The 17421-nt window shown below is 35.8% G+C and overlaps 1 protein-coding gene across 1 annotated transcript in view; it reads right to left on the bottom strand.

Annotated features, from left to right (window-relative positions):
• The window catches only part of LOC129221997 (voltage-dependent calcium channel type A subunit alpha-1-like), a 368073-nt gene that overhangs the window by 159204 nt on the left and 191448 nt on the right, over window positions 1–17421 (bottom strand).

Raw genomic sequence — 17421 nt, 5'->3', positions numbered from 1 at the left:
ATAAAATAAGCATTGATAGAAAACACTACAAATTAGGAAATTTTATATCAGTGCAAATGGAAACACACAACACAAATATTCAAGACAATGAATGTGCAAAGTTATAGTGATCGAGATTAAAACAACTCGTGACAAAAACCTTCATTTAGACATCAATTACTTATCTCGGACAAAACTTTTCGCTTCAAAGGAATTTTGAAACCACGTAATTTATTATTATTTGGTATAATAGCACCATATTTCAACAAGAATTCTGTTCCTGGTGCACTAGAAGTTGGAACATTTTCTTTAACAGCTACAACATTATTTTCCCCCTTGACTTGGCTTTTAACCTGAGACTTAATTAAGCCAAAATCTTTGTTTGGCTTAGTATCAAGCACAAGTGTTTTGTTTTTCATAGAACTCTTATTACTTTGGACAACCTTTATATTTGATTTAACCCTATCCTTCACTTTCATTGAAACAGAATCTACAGCATCAAGATGGCTGAAAGAACCATTAATATTTTCTTTAGTTGTGGCTTTAAGTAAGCAATTGCTAGCATTGTCATTTGATTTTAAAAGTCCTGTCGGTTTAACACCTTTAGCTAAAAGGCCTTTATTGAAAAGTTGTTTTGCGCTCTTGTTTTGAAGCATGTTATCATTATTAGCAGTTGGGCTTCTTGGAGAATTTGAAACACTTTTGCAACAAAGGTTAACATCAGCACCACTCTTATCCACCGCATGAAATTTTCCTCCAATAATAGATTTCACTAAACAATCAATGCTGTTGTCTTTTGACTTCGATACTTTCCCAGGAACTTCAGCACTATCTTTAGCCGAGTTGCCATTGATGCTAAATTGTCCAGGATGTTGGTTTTGGAGTACCTCCTTGTTTGTTGGTGAAAAATTGCTTCTAGAATTAAAAACAGCTCCAAGTTTAGGATAAAATGCAATACTAGAGGAATTTTGATTCATAACATTGAAGTTTCCCCCAACTGCTTTCAAGGGAACTACTGCATCATCTTTGGGTAAAGCAACAAATTTAATGTGATGTTTTTGGTCCTGGAGTTTTGTATTATTAATAGTCTGCAAATCTGAAGAACCATGGCAAACTTTTTCAGCTACTTGAAGCCCAGAGTTGACGGATGTATCACTGTCATAAACATCATTCCACCTGTCCACCTTTCCATTCATATCGGAACTTTCTGAAATAATTTTAGCATCATTCTTCTTACTCTCAGACAAATTAGGGGTAGAACCATCAACAGCTGCTTTAGTTTGTTTATCGAAATATGTATCAATTGTTTGTCTGAGAGACAATCTTTTTCGAACATTTTTTACAGCATAGCACAAATATTTTTTGCATTGTCCACTACTTGTAGCTTTACTAACGATCACTTTTGTGGAACGGAGTGGAGCAAAGGCGTTAGATTTCTCACACTTACTCGATTCAGGAACACTTTTGGACCATTTTCGTTTACTTCGCAACGCTACACTTGATTTCGAGCAAACATCCTGAGAAAAAAATTCTTCCATTTCTTCATCCTCCGAGTATTCTAATCCTAAAGTAGCATAGTACCAAGCATAATTTCTTTCGAGTACCTGATCACCCTTATTTTTCTTTGAAGTTGAAAGTTCATTTTCTCGAGATTCTTTTTTTGCAAATGTAAAAGCATAATATTCGGATAAATTATTATAAGTTTTTGAGTTTGGATAGGGTAAACTAATACGATTAGATGAGAGCGCTTTACGAGGACTAAATGATTCTGATGTGAAATCGAGATGCGGTGCGACAATAACCATAATGGTAAAAAAAATTCTCAATACAATGTAAATATTTCCTAATAAGAACAAAACTGCAAAATAAGTTGTCCCGCACAACACAGCTGACAAGCAACGATTCAACCAAAACGCGCGCGAGTCATCAAAAGACAAGCGGAAGTAGAAGTAGAAGTTCATAAACTCTGTAATGCAAAGGTTGCGTTCGACGAACCTCACCGGGTAAGTAACCAGTTACTAACCGCGGCGTTCTATTATCAACCGGTTACCGCTGCGGTTACAATTCTAAGCAGTTGATTGGTTGTTTGGAGCACGTGATCACTAGTTGTTACGTGATTAACTAACCGGTCACTCTCGGTCGTGCTCGTCGAACGCAACTAAAGTAAGACTTCGTTCGACGAGCTCAACCGGTCGCTAGCGGTTATCCGATCACGTGACAGCTACTGATCACGTGTTTTAATCAACCAATCAACAGCTTACAATGGTAACCGGTGATGTGATTGGTAGATGACAGAACGCTGCGGTTAGTAATCGGTTACTCATCGGTCGATCGGTGAGGTTAGTCGAACGCAAGCTAAGAAAAATCAACGTCAAAAAAGCACAAATTGCAGATTACAGCAGACACGTGTTTCGGCGTTACATGGAACGCCTTTTTCAATGTAAAAGTATTGAGCTCTTGGATGAAAAGACATCCAAAAAAAGCCAATGTAATGTGTCTGTTGCAATGAGCAACATTACAGTGGCGTATATATGTTTTTATTTTGCAGGGGGCCCATATAACCAAGATTAGCTCCCTCCCCCCTTTTTTGTAATTTCATTTTTGGAGGGGGGGGGGGGGGTAAGAGAGCCTTAATCTTCTCCTTTTTTTTCGAGGTGGGGCAACGACTTCATACTGTTACCCAGTGGCGCAGCCAAAAAAAAGTTTTAGGAGGGGCACTCTTAAAAAATTCTCGCTTCTGATTGGGGGAAAAGGGGAACCGGGGGTTCTCCCCCGCAAATTTTTTGGATTTTTAGTCCATAGAACGCAGCTTTAGACGGTCTCTGGTGATGCTAGGGAGTGGAAAAATTCGGGAAGGGGGGGGGGGGGCTTCAGCAAAATTTTTGGGAATTGAAATTTTAAACACGTCATTATAGGCTATATTTGTTTACGTTAGTGTAATGAAAGGAATGGGACTTTTTAAAGCTGCCCTCGACAGATTTTTTCTTAAAAATTGAAGGAAATCCATCACTCTCACCCAATTTTTCGAAATTGAAGTCCGATAAACACAGTTTCAGACTAACTTCGATGATGTAACGGGCACGGCGGTTCTGGGGCTCTCCCCAAAAACTATTTCGAAATTGAAGTCCAAAAAAACGAAGTTTTAAAGAGATATTCAGTGATACTAGGTGGAGTGATTTAAACGTTATCCGCCTTAATTTTTTCAAAATTGTAGTTTTTTTCATTTTCAGATTTCATGCGGGAGCAGTCAACCAGCTTCGCGCGACTGGTGACCATGTTTGGTAACACTAGAGGTTCGACCATTTTTCAAAATTGAAGCTCCATAAAAGCATTTTTAACGATTTTCGATGCTTTTGATTTCAGAAGGCAAGGGCGTTTGGTAATTATCCCCAAGAAACTTTTCGAGACTGAAACCTTGAAAACGAGGTATGAGAAGCTCTTTAATGGTTTTAGTGGGGGGGGGGGGGGTTGCGAAGTGCAGCATTTTGATAACTTTCTTATTTTTAGACCGACTAGGAAAAAGAAGAAAAAAATGGGGCAGGGGGGGGGGGGTAAAAGAAATATGAGGTGTTGAACGTAATTACCTGATCAATAGTCAGCGATTTTTTTTTTAAATTATTATTTTAAGGTTCCTTTCAAAAGCAATTCAGATTTTTTCCCCGACATTAGGCAATCTTTGGAAAGGAAGAGTTCGATAATTCTCACATAAAAGGTAAAACGCAATTTCAGGTTAACTTTTTGGAGACGTTAAGAGGTAAGGAGCGGTTTTAGGGATCTTCCTCCGAAAATTTTCAAAATTGAAATCTTAAAAGGCACAATTTCATACTATTTTTGGTAGTAACCTTAGTGAAAGGGTGTTGGTTCTGGAGCCCCCAGAAATGTTTTAAAATTGATGTCCGAAAAACGCCTAAATAAATGCGTTCTCAGGATATCAATTTCCATTATTACTGCAATCGAATAAATAAAACTTATTTTTTGCAGGAGCGAGAGTTAAAGAGAGAAACATTTTGAAGACCCTTCTTTTCAGACTGACTAGAAAGAAAAAATAAGGGGGGGGGGGTGAAAGAAAGAAAGGGGAACCTTAACCTAATTTACTAAGCAACAATAAGCTGCATCTGTTAAACATTTTAAATTTAAAAATTTCTTTTTTGAAGAATTGAGATTCCCCCCCCCCCCCTTCCCCCAACATTATTTGCTTTTCTTTCTGTTAAAATAACTTCGCTTTCCCAAGACACGTTCTTTTCTTGAGTAAGGGGTACGGACCCCTGACCCCTTCAAAACACCATGGCCTGGTGCCTTCTTCTAACGCTGTGTTTCCAAACTCTAACGACTAGCGGCACCCTTTGAAGAATTAGAATTTTCTCACGGCTTCCTAAGTTTTATATACAAATTATTGTTACCATATGGACCCTTCGCGGCACCTCTCACCTCTTCCTGCGGCACCCAGTTCGGAAATCACTGATCTAACGTATTATAATTATTATTAACACTGTAATATTTATTTATTTTTATTATTATTATTTTTTTTGCAACAAAAAGTTTGGAAATTATTTGTGAACAACTAAAACCAAAAATAACTACCTTCATTTCATTTTTTTTACAGATTTTGGAGGGGACCCGGGTCCCCTTAGCCCCCTCCTCAGCCTTGTAACATTATAGTGCCTAGAAAGAGTAGTGTGCCGACCGGCGCTTTTTTCCCCCGCGATTCTTGAAGACAAATTGTATGAAAACCACTAGAGAGCAGTGCAAGTCGAGATGCACGTTCAATTTCGCGGTGTTTACATTAGTAGACGCGGGATTTTGTTACAATTTAGTTCCGCGTTTCTCTTTCTTACCTTTATTTCGTGAATATTTCATGAAACAGCGTTTAAGGCTTTTAATGGAGGCATCAAAGTTGAACATTAGAAGAAATAAAGCTTCATCTTGTTTTCGTACCAGGGTGCAAAAGGGGATACAAAACATTCAAGGAAAAAAGTTACGCTTTTTTAAAGCTCCAGCAGATGAAGAAAAAACTAAAGCGGAATTCGTTAATTCCCAGCTGGGAATTAACGAATTCCACTTTAGTTTTTGATAAATATTGCTCATTTTATGCTCTGCATTTCGAAAAACATTTTATTGAAACGCATTTTAAGCATATTATAAATGGTGAGGGAAGTTTTGATTCCTCGGGAAAAACCTTTTTTGAAAGATGAGGCAATTCCGACAATTTCCCCAAATCTGCCAACATACTTTACTAAAAAATTACCAAAGGAAAGTTCCATCAGGAATTATGCAGTTAAAAAAAAATGTTCCCTGTTTGAAAAAAAATAAAACTTGATCTTTCCGCAGGTGAAACTGAAATAACCACGTATAAATCTATTATAAATGTAATTGTTCATATTAATTTGCCCTAAAGAATATTGGGTTTCTATGAAATTTAAAAGGTCTCCAAATATTGTAGTTTTTGTATACAGTAAAAATTATGTGGAAAATAATATTGACGATAAAAAAGATCATTACTGAAGTAGACACAAAAGACAAGGATGTTTTCAAAACAAAATTTTACACAATTGACTCTGAAAATTTGATACTTATATTTTAAGGCAAATGTATTACCAATCGAGATGGCTTTAGAGCGCAGTTTGTTGTTGTTTTTAATGCCACTTGGGGAGACTCAAGCCCCATTCATGTAGCCAGCATGAGTTTTAAAGCAGAAAGGAGCTACTCCTGAGTCAATGAGGCCCCTAAATGAGAAAGAGTCCGATTTGGGCACGGTATATGGTAGCACCACCTCTACGGCTTATGGGGTCTGGAGAATAGATTGGAAATCTTCAGCAATGCTACGCCTGGTTACTGTTAGCGACCGACTATAAGACTTTCGGACAAACGGAATCAACGAGCGCGTAAGCTATATTTTTTTTAAAAAAAAGCTTTTTTTTTCTTGAATTTCAGCCTTTTAAAATCCTGTACAAAATTGATAATTATTATTGTTATCATCCCTCGTTATCGAGATAAAAGGTATTTAAGTCTCCCGAAATTTTAAGAAAAGTGGCAAATTTAAACACTTGGCGAGGGATTGAAGGTACCAATTTCTCACAGACGATTTCTTCATCTGCATGGAGCAGGACATCCATATCTACAGAGCGTGAGAAAGATGTCTATCCTCATCGAAACTCGCTAAGTTTGGAACAACGAGACTCGCTTTTCTTAAAATTCCCATAGGCTTTAAAATCTCATATATCGACAACGGGAAAATAATTTTTGCGTCCAAAATCATGTATCACAATGTTCTTTTGACCGCTACTTATTTAGATTTTTTAATTGTAACACTGTCATGTTGTTTCCTGATTAAGGGGTAGGGGAGATTCAGAAGCTGCGCTTCTTTTTAAAAGAACATTTTAAAGCTATCATAAGCAATGTTAGACAAAGGAGAGGGACGAGGAGGTTCCCCATTTGTTTTTAGTTTTTAAGGAAACATGACTTTCGCTGTTTTAAGTATGAGATAAAAGATAAAAATACATAAATACTTTTTTTTTGACAGTGAAAACGGCAGATTCAATAACTACTTCTATTTCGATAATTATCGACAACAAAACCATTTGCTGACAGGTTCTAAAGAACGTTGTAAAAATAAGCAAACTAGAAGTTTGACGTTGATGAGTATTACCAAAAATTCAACAAATAATCAAGCCAGCTGTTTGCCAATTGCAGTTATTTGCAAATTAGTATGTAGTTATATATGTGATCGGAGCAAGTGGCCCTATTATTTTTTTTTAATGTAAGGAAAGTCCTTGAAAATGTAAAAAAAAAAAAAAAAAAAACAGGTCGGAGTCGGTAGTTTTTCAAGCGACTCCGACTGAGAAGCCCTGATAATTTTTAATTAGCTTCAAGAATTTAGTAGCAGTTTTATTTTGAAACTAGCGGTACCCGCACGACTTTGCCCGAAGGAGAAAATTAAAAGGTCATTTGATTAGCCTGTATATTTACAAATAATGGATGATGATTTTTCGCCCATTGGCTATGTTCATTCGCTCTTCTCATGTTACGATTCCACGTCATGATAATTTACTAATTTACTCGTCCATCTAATGATAATTTTGCTTTGGAAACTGTTCTTAAAATTGAAATAAACAAAGAACAATATCGAATTTTCGAAAAATCGCGTCGAGGTGCACACCCCCATGGTACAAACTAACTTTGTACTAAATTTCATGAAAATCGGCCGAACGGTATAGGCGCTGTGCGCGTCACAGAGATCCAGACAGAAATCCGGACAGAAATCCAGACCAGAGAGACTTTCAGCTTTATTATTAGTAGAGAAATAAGAGACGCGGGGGTTATTGAATACTTAGGGGCCATTCATTAATTATGTAAGGATGCTTTTAGCAATTTTTGACCCCCTCCCCCATCTTTTTCACCCCACCCCCTATTTTTACGTAAGATTCCATTTCGTTTTTCAAAATGATAAAATAACAATTCTTGGAATCGTTTACATCACTGGAATCGTTATTAAATTCACGTTATTAAATTAAATCTTTTGCGTAAAGAAATAGTTATTGAAAAGTTAGAATCTAAACTAAATGTTTTTTTCGACATTTTTTTTTTTTTTTTGATGTAATATTAATTACAAATAAAACATGCCATACACAATGCGACTCTTTTATTATATTTTACACTATAAATTCTTTGTAAAACAAATAAAAAAACATTTTTACCGTAACACGTTTTCTTACCTTCCAGACGCAAATGGAATATAATCTCTGCCAAATCACTTGACCGCGCAATTTCTAATGTGAAATACCAACTTGGAAAATATTACGTAAGAATGAATTTGACCCCCCCCCCCCCAAGTAAGGGTACGTAGAGGCTTTTCCAACCCCCCCTCGGGACCCTTACGTATTTAATGAATGGCCCCTTATAGTCTACTATTTTCATTGAAGATAAATTAGCATAAGGTAATTTTATATGCTTCAAAAAATAAATGAACACCCATGTAACAATTACCACTCATTACAGAATTTGTCTTTTGCACAGAAGTAAGTTCAATCCGAAAAACGGGGCTTTTTAAACTGCGAAATCAGCATGCAATCGCTGATTTAAAACGAGTCTGATTGAGGAGCATAACGTACTCCTCGAGCGCAGCGCCATCTGGCTTTTCCTCAGATCTGACCTCACTTTTCTCCCGTCAATCGGCACACTACTCTTTCTAGGCACTATAGTAGTCCTTGTATCGAACGGGAGTGCAGTCTGTCTTCATCTATCTTCAGTGATACATCTGCAATCACTTGACTGCAGGAATTAAATGTCAGTAGAGTTTTGCAGCACATGAAATTACCATTCTCCGGCGCCTTGTCCGTCCGAATTCGTATTTTTTTAAAATTTCTATTGTTCAACTTCTCAGCAATTTTCACACAATGATGAGTTTGTATACACCCTACATATCTTCATGATGTGTAAAATAAAATAATTGTGTATCGTAAAGACACACAATAGAAGTGAATCTTTGATTTTATCTTTTTTTTTTACATTCTGAACGGTGGCGCTGCCAGAAACATTTTCTAAGAAGTTTTTTTTTAATCAAAAATTGTTGCTTTCTTTCACATTCATTTATAATGCAAAAATATTCAACTTGCAACTCCAGAGCTCGAATACGCTATCTTGCGGTGATTAACAATATATTGTGGAAAAAGGTAAAACATTCCATTCCACGTGTTTTCTTTGGGGTAAATTACAGGCTTTAGACAGTTTGTGGTGTGATGCGATTTTAGAAGAAAAGAAAAGAAAGCTTCCTACAAACACGACAAAAAATTTCTCTCATTCACTAATCTTCAAAGCAAGTTATAAGCTAAGGTATTTGTTTGTTTTACCTTTTCATCCGCCATTAGACAGTTGCTGCAACGCCCCCTATAGTTTATTGGAGTTGCGAATAGGGTCTGGTGCTGATAGTAGTCAATGGGGTAAAGTAAGACCCCTACATATAGGAGCCGGCGCATCAGCTTAAGATCACGTGAATTGTTTATTAAATAAAGTATTATTTTCGGCAAATTTGCCAAAACCCGAAACTTTGCTGTGGTAACCTAAGCAGCAAAACAATGAATATCGAGCATTTATATGAAAAAATAAGGTGAAGTTTCGTGATGGTAAAATTATTCTATTTCTGAAATACACTTACACTAAAAAGAATAAAATAACAGAATTTTTTAAAAAATACTAAGCACTTTTCATAATGCACTCAAAAGGACAAAATTACTTTTCTGGGTCAGAAAGGACAATTTAAGAATTCCTGTAGTTTTCGAAAATTCTAAGAAAATGACACCACAAACGAAATCCCCAAAGAAAAGTGCGATTCTAGTCATTTCAAACCAAACTTTCCCAATAAGAAAAATATGCATGTTTACACACTCAAATTTATGATTGAAAGCTAGATATTGATAAGAAATTCTCTTCATGACTTGAGCGGATCAATCCAGCGGTTCCCAACCGGTGGTTCCGGGTCCGCGGGGGGGGGGGGGGGGGGGCAAGAGGTTTTTGTGGGGTTCACGAAAAAAATATTGTAATGGCGGAGTTTTAACATGTCTGTTTCTGATGAAGTTTCATGGTCAAGCGGTTTCAATTAAATTTTGCTCCTTTTTTGTTCATTTGGCTCTCACACATCATTTGATACTCTTAGCTTGAAAATATTTGCATACTTTCTGCATATTTTACATTTAAATAATTAAGTCTGTCATTGCAAAGTGCCGGTTTTAACGCTCCCATCATTGACAATGATTGGTGAAAGCCCTGAAGCCATGCTGAAAAAGATCTACTTATGAATACGCAATGTCCTCAGATGAAAGAATTTGAAAGCGTTCGTTTCCTCAGAAGCTTTTGATCGGAAAGATTAATTAAACTTGATGAAAACATTACATGGAGCATATATGAGCGTCTTAAAAATTTTAGTGTTTAAATTCTGAACCATTTGAGTCTGACGAAGAGCTATCGCTCTTCTCCTTGTCTTGAGTCAAAAATGCATGGAAGTGTCGGTGTGATCATGCTGTTGTTTGTTGCTATAATTTTCACACTACATTGACTGCAATTTACTTCGAGCTTTATTGTCGAAAAAGCGAAAGAATGGCTATTAGCAACCCAAAAATATAACAGGAAGTATCAGAAATTAATTACTATAGAAAATTTTCGTGGGTTGAAAGTTTCGCAGTGTGAGGTTTACGCAGAAAAAAAGAAGGAAAAAAAAAAAAAAAAAAAAAACAACGGAATTTAATGATGCAACTTAATTTGCGCTATATGTAAATAAGGTTTGTGTAGAAAATTTCTCTTGTAGTGAGTGAACTTAACAATATTTGTTTTCTCAAAAATTACCTTTTGTGTTAAAATTAGAGTTAATGCGTTTATTGAAAATAGAAGCTTCTATTATTTTTCAATATACGCAATTTACTCCGCATTACAGCATGATTACAAGAAACTTTTTCAGCAATCAAACGATTAATGTAAGCAGTAAATCTTTATCAAACAGCTAGGCTCGTAGTCCTTTTCAAGAAGACTTAAACCTAGATCTTTCTCATTTTACTGTAAGAAAAAAGCTCATTCAAGATCATTCTTTAATTGACTTCTGATTTAGTGATAATAGAGATAAATGTACCCTAGGGTCAGAAAAAATTTCAGCCAAACTTTTTTTTAAGCCTCTTTTTTCCGCAAATATCCCATTTTCATAATATTTTCAAAGTTGATTGAAGCTCAACACAGAATAATCACTGTGTTTATTTTTTGGTGAATTTATTTTGCATTCATTTTTTAGCGATTATTTTAGTTCGTAGCAATATTTGTAATTCTATATTTGGCAATTATGTTTTCGTTCTTGTTATAAACTATGCAGCAGCATCAAACTAAAAAAAAATCTCACAAATTTTATTGCCTTTGCGTGGTATGTTCGCACGTGCAACCCCTAGTACCCAAGGGGTTTGCCAACTTCTTTCGGAGTTTGGAAGGGGTTTGCAAGGTGGAAAAGGTTGGGAACCGCTGTAGTATTCTAATGCTTTTAGAATTTTCTTTACTTAAACATGTGATTGCATTGCAGCTTTAGTCTATTGTAATCAGCGGCCCCCAAACTTAAATTTTCGGAAGGGCGGAAATTCTCAATTTGCGGAACGGAACTTCAAATTTTTCCGAATGATGATAATTTTGCTGAATGGAATTCCAAATTTCGCCGAATGATGATAGTTTTATCGCATGAAACTACTAGGGAAGTTGCAACCTATTAAATGTTCATATTTTGACTATTGGATATTGTTAATTGACCCTCAAAACTAAAAAATTCACCATCGCCGAATTTTAAAACACCGTGGTTGATTTTTAATGAATTTTTAAAAATCCACGCGCAAAAGTGCGCTCTTCTGAAACGTCATGAGCCTACGTCACAGAGCGCGAATGGGCAGCCTTCCGCCGAAGATCCCTTGTTTTCGCTAGGGACATTTTGAGCGCGCTGATATTTATATTTTTTAGAAATTCAATAATCCTTTTGACCACACTATGGAGACCGGATTCGTTAGAGCACAATCTAAATAATCTTCCTCATGTAACATCAATGATGATATTCGAATATATCCGAGAGGATGAGAGGTTTAATATTCCAGAAACGCGAGGAGTTAAATGCGAGGAGATAAGCCTTTTACGTTTCGTCTTCGAAGTCGAATGCGTGACCTTCGGCTTCTCTCCTATCGGAAGAGCGCATGATGTCACTTCCTATGCCATTTGATGTCACAAGCGCTTGAGCTTTAAAAATTAATTAAAAAAACTACTTATCGTATCGCAAAATTTTTTTCACCTATGATGTTCATACATGTTACTCTATCATATAAAAATAAAATTGAAAAACCGAAAACTTCCCTATTACGTCGAATCGTCAGACAAAATTTGCTGAATAAGGACACAGAAAGCTAACGGTGTTTTCCCGTGACCAAAAGGAGTACAGTTTGACTTGATGGATACACACGTAGATATTTTTTTTATGTGATCTCCTCATTGTATATCATATTGAATCAGTGGCGCACATAGGAATTTTTCTAAGGAGAGTGGGGGGGGGGGGGGGCAGATCAAAGGTTCACCACTCTCATATTATACGAACATTCCTTGATTTTATCGAATGTTTGGAATAAAAAACATTAAATATATATTAGGGTGGGCCGAAATAAGCCGAAAAAAAAAAAATTCGAAATCAATTTTTGGATAGCGCGCAAAAGTTGCGTAGTGAGCTAGTTAGCACTCACAAAAAATTTCTTGGATATTAAAAAATATCTAGCCGGCGCTTTTTGACACTGAAAAACCGAAAAAAAAGAGAAAAATGAATTTTTGTCGAATTTTTTTTTAAAAAAACTCAATTCCAATTATTTTGCTGGAATGCTCTGAAAATGTTATACAATGAGCCAGTTTGAACCCATAAAATGTTTCATTGATTTTAATGAGCATTTAACCGCTCCTTTCCGACATCAAAAATAGGAGAAAAGTGAAAAAAATATTGAATTTCTTTAAAAACCAATGTGAAAATTATTTTTCAAAATTAAATCATAGACTAATTAATTAAATAACGCCATTAATCATAGTAATTATTATCACGCAATAGTATCATACATTTTCGAGAACTACATATATAGATAATAAAATTTAAAAAAAAGAAATCTTCAAATTTGATTTATAATACCTCATGCATAATGAATATTATTTTTTGGAATAATATTGTCCCTTGTTATCAAATGATGGAAGTTCTTTCCTAGCTTGAAGTTTAGCACGAATGTATCCATCTCGTGTAGTTTCACCACGAACTTTTATTGCAGCTTCGGTTATTAGTTTCACACAACGTTTCACAGCTTGCGTGTGGCAGGGAAATTTCTCGAAAGTAAACTCTGTAGAATGTTCTTTGCACATTTCTTTCCATTGTAGGTCTTTTATATGCATTGTAAGAGGTGGCTCTGTTACAACACAGTTTGCCCAATCAACTAAATCAACATAATCAACGGCTTCAAAATTGAGTTTAGGACGCTCAAAAAATCGTACACCATCCGAGCTCTTCGTCTTCTTATTTCTAGAGTTCAGAATGCGCCTGACAGCTAATTCCCGAATGTATTTTCTTGAGTCAAACAACATTGCCAACACTAGCTGTTCAGGATGAGCGAAATATGCATTACTTGAGAGAACTTTGAAAATTATCTCCTTAACGTTGTCTGGAAACTGCCTTGCAAGAGAAATAAATCATTTTCCAAAAATGTTGGGCGCGGTACTGGCAGTTCGGTTTCATTTTTATTTCAAACCACATTGGAGCATAAACTAAAATTACATACTTTACAAGCATTGTAAGGTTTTCTGATGGAGTTGGAGTGTCTATATACAAGCGTAACAAACGGTTTGTAGTTGTCAGCCATCGCGCATGACTGACTGAGTTTTCCTGGGCTACTGTCAGCCACGCTTGAAGGACAACTACCATCTTTTACGGCAAGACAGATTCTATACAAATATTGTTGTTCAGTACTTAAATTTTTTATATCTTCCATGTCCAAAACCAGAAGATTGCAGTCAATTTTATCAAATTTGACCACCGGATTTTTTTCACAATCTCTAAGAAGTTGTTCGATAGCTCCAGAATATGAATGTGGCCACTTTGTGCAACCGTCCAATTCCAGTATAAGATGCCTCAGTGGCAACTCATTGTGGACATTGGACACAAGAGAGGACCCCTTTAATTGCTTAATTCCCAGTTGTTGAGGTGTAGAATTACAGCATTTCTTGTCGGGGGGTTTTGTCTCTTAAGAGGGTTATAAAGTCGAGAGGAAGAAATGGCTTGAGAAAAAGAAGAATACTTGCGTTCAATTCATTAATCAGTTTAAAGGACTTCAGAGGATTCACATTTTTTTAATACTCAAGGACTCTATTTGTCAAATATATATAAAATAGTTATAAAATAATCTTAGGAATAATAGAAGTAGTTGAGCGCCGTTTATTATCCAGGAAAAACAATTGAAACCGAAGATTAAAAAATTAGCATCTTATGTAACTATTTTTTATTTGAGTGTGTGCATTTTTTAAAATTGGCGTACAAATGTCGCATAAAATTGATTGAATTTTCACTGTTTTTTCTAAGTAACGTATTGCGTAACATTTCAGTACTTACTTATTTCGAAACTACTTTTAATTTTTTTTTTTTCATTTTTCCAATGTTTCAGTCTTAAAGGAGCGTAGCTAAATATTCTACGAAATGTATAAAAGTCTTTGAGGATTTCAACTAATTCACTGATAGATACTTCTAATGTTTGCTGAAACTAGCTCCAAACTTTTATTTTCGACCCCCACCCCCTTTTTTTTTAAAAAAAGTGCATTTTTGTCCTTTTTTTCAGTTTTTTAAGGTCAAATAGCGCCGGCTAAATATTAAACAAATTTAGAGAAATTTTTTATGGGTAATAACGGGCCCATATAGCAACTTTTCCGCACTATCCAAAAACAGATTTCCAAAAAAAGTTTTTTCGGCCCACCCTAATATATATATATATATATATATATATATATATATATATATATATATATATATATATATATATATATATATATATATATATATATATATATATATGGAATGATTACCTAGCATTAGTCGATAAAATAAAAACTAATAACAAATACTTAATTAGACCAGGAAGCGAAAGAATGAATGTATTTACTTTTCTCACAATTTAAAAATAAAAACAGAGATTCAAAGTCATCATTATAGAACAATTTATGTTCACGTACAGTTCGATTTTAAATGGGAAGAAAGAAAGAAAATAAATTTTATCTTATCTTTCATTAAATCTGAAAATCTTATTACCTTTCTTTGGAATTATTTTACTTTCTACATACATATAGGATTATAGTCAATCAAAAGAACTCAATTGTGATGGTAGAGGTCGGGATCCCCTGAACCTCCCCTTGTGTGCCCCACTGAATTAAATGAATTTTCATTTTTCTAATGTTGTATTACCAGTATGATTTGGACGCATATTTGACTTTTAATTGATTTCATTTGAATTTCGGCCACTCAGAGTGACATTGAAATTAAAATTATTTATGATCACATAATTGCCCCAACATGAAGCGTGGCACAAATGAAGAAAATAAGTGTATACAAAATATTTTTTTCTCCAGATTTTTAAAATAGTACTCGTATGTATTTGTTTTAAATGAGGTCTGTAGTCACTTCTCATTAGATATGAGTATGTGTGCCCGCTCGTATTTTGTCAACCGGTAAATTTGAATTTCTGCTCTTCAAAATGTATTTAACTTCGAGGTGTCGCTAGTTACTAACACTGAATTAGCCACACTATGGATAACGTCCATTTATTAAATTACGCTTGGGTAAGGGTTGACTCGGTTTCTTGATAGTGATAGGGAGCTAATCTTTACTTTCCGCAGCATTTTTTATGGATCCTAGAGGAAGACCCGTCATTAGGGCGATCAGGGAGGCTCAATTGGCCCCTTTCTTATTTCAAAAACATGATGTAAATATACATTCTGCATTTATCTTGGTGTTTTCTCCCTATAAAATGCATTGAGTATATGCTCTTTGCAGCAACCCCCCCCCCCCAGAAAGCTTTGAAATGACGAGCTTGCCTGGAGGCAGTGGCAGATTGTGATTTTTCGAAGCCCCAGGCGCAGTCTAATTTGAAGACCCTTGTATTAGCCGTCCTAAATATGGGATGATTATTATGTACAATGCAGAAAATCGTTCTTATCACTTCTATACTATGAGCGCAAACATCAGGAGATAAGCGTCGTAGGATTTGTAATATGAAACTATTTGTAAACAGCCTTGTAATTTTTCAGTATTTTTACTAAATTCAGTATTTTTAAAGAGAGCAGAATGCTGTATGCAGAAAAAATGGTTCCAAAGTAATTCCGAAATACTGGGTAACGTTTTACAAAATTTAATTTCATAAAATTCAAATTTCCGAAATACTCGGAAAAAATTCTGTGAATTACAGTAAGAGGATTCCGAAATACTGAGAAACGATTCTGAAAATAACGGTAAGAGGTCTAAAATACTCAGAAACGTTTCTGAAAACTTCAGAAAGAGAATTCCGAAACACTCTCAGAAACGTTTGTGGAGATTACAGAAATAGGATTCCAAAACACACAGAAATGTTAAGAGACAAAAGATCAAATGAGCTTTGTGCTACAATGTAATTAAATTGAAAAACCAACGTAAATAAAGCACAAATAAACACGAAAATACAGCAAATAGCTATTTCAAGGCTACAATGGAGCCTTTTCATCAGTGCAAAAAAGCTCAACACACAACCAGAAAGTCGCGAGAGGACTGACGTCAACCACGTGGACACCGGTATTTAAACCAAATGGGCCTACCAATAGGAACTCACGATACAAGATGACAAACATCCAATCAGCGAACAACAAGTCATCCCCGTGGCGCGCAGCCAGTGGGAGTGACAACCAATCAGAAGCCATTAAACAAAAAGAGGGAGAAAAATGAACAACCCGAAAAAGCAATTATAAAAATTGCTTTCAAGTATCTATTTGGAAGCAATATATTTGGTTATTTGGAAGCAATTTTTATAATTATTTTTTTTTGGGTTGTTCGTTTTCTCTCCCTCTTTTTGTTTCCTGGCTTCTGATGGGTTGTCTCTCCCTTCTGGCTGCACGCCACGGGGATGATTTGTTGTTCTCTGATTGGTTGTTTGTCGTCTAGTATCGTGAACTCCTATTGGTTGCCCTATTTGGTATAAATACCGGTGCCTACGTGGTTGCTGTCAGTTCTCTCGCGACTTTCTGGTTGTGCGTTGAGCCTTTTTGCACCGATGAAGATGCTCCATTGTAGCCTTAAAATAGCTATTTGCTGTATTTTTGTGTTCATTTATGCTTTATTTACGTTGGTTTTTCAATTTAATTACACAGAAACGTGTTTGAAAATTCCATGAACCGCAACTGCCTCATATATTTAGAAAAGTTTCCGGATTTTTTTTTTTTAGTATGGCTGCCTTAAGTTTAATATGCATAACCCGTCTACACTAACACTTCAAGGTCCTCCGTAACTACACTACACATTGTTTAACCGTTTGGAAGGCCCCTAAATACTACGCTGTTTTTTTGATCAAGAGCATTAGCGGAGCCATTCCAGATCCAGCAGTCCCGAGAGATACTGATTTCGCATGGGAACATGGAGGACTTTGTGACCACAACAGATTTAAGGTGCTCAATTCACCATCAGCGTTCACGGAGGATCTTCGATTGGCAGTCATTGAACTCTCTGCTCTCCAGTTTCAAGTTCAAGATCTTACCGATCAGTTTACCACGGCCAATGTAGAAACTGACTGATTGCATGGTTCGAAACCGGCTTGCGTTATAGTACGTTACAGTGTATCTGGAGCTTGATATGAAAAATATACATTCCCTACGCACGTACAGACGTCACGAGAAAACCAGTGATGA

Source organism: Uloborus diversus, chromosome 5, assembly GCF_026930045.1.
Source record: "Uloborus diversus isolate 005 chromosome 5, Udiv.v.3.1, whole genome shotgun sequence".
NCBI classification, from domain to species: domain Eukaryota; kingdom Metazoa; phylum Arthropoda; class Arachnida; order Araneae; family Uloboridae; genus Uloborus; species Uloborus diversus.
The sequence above is the reverse complement of the archived record's forward strand: the minus strand, read 5'-3'. Positions and strand labels throughout refer to the sequence as shown.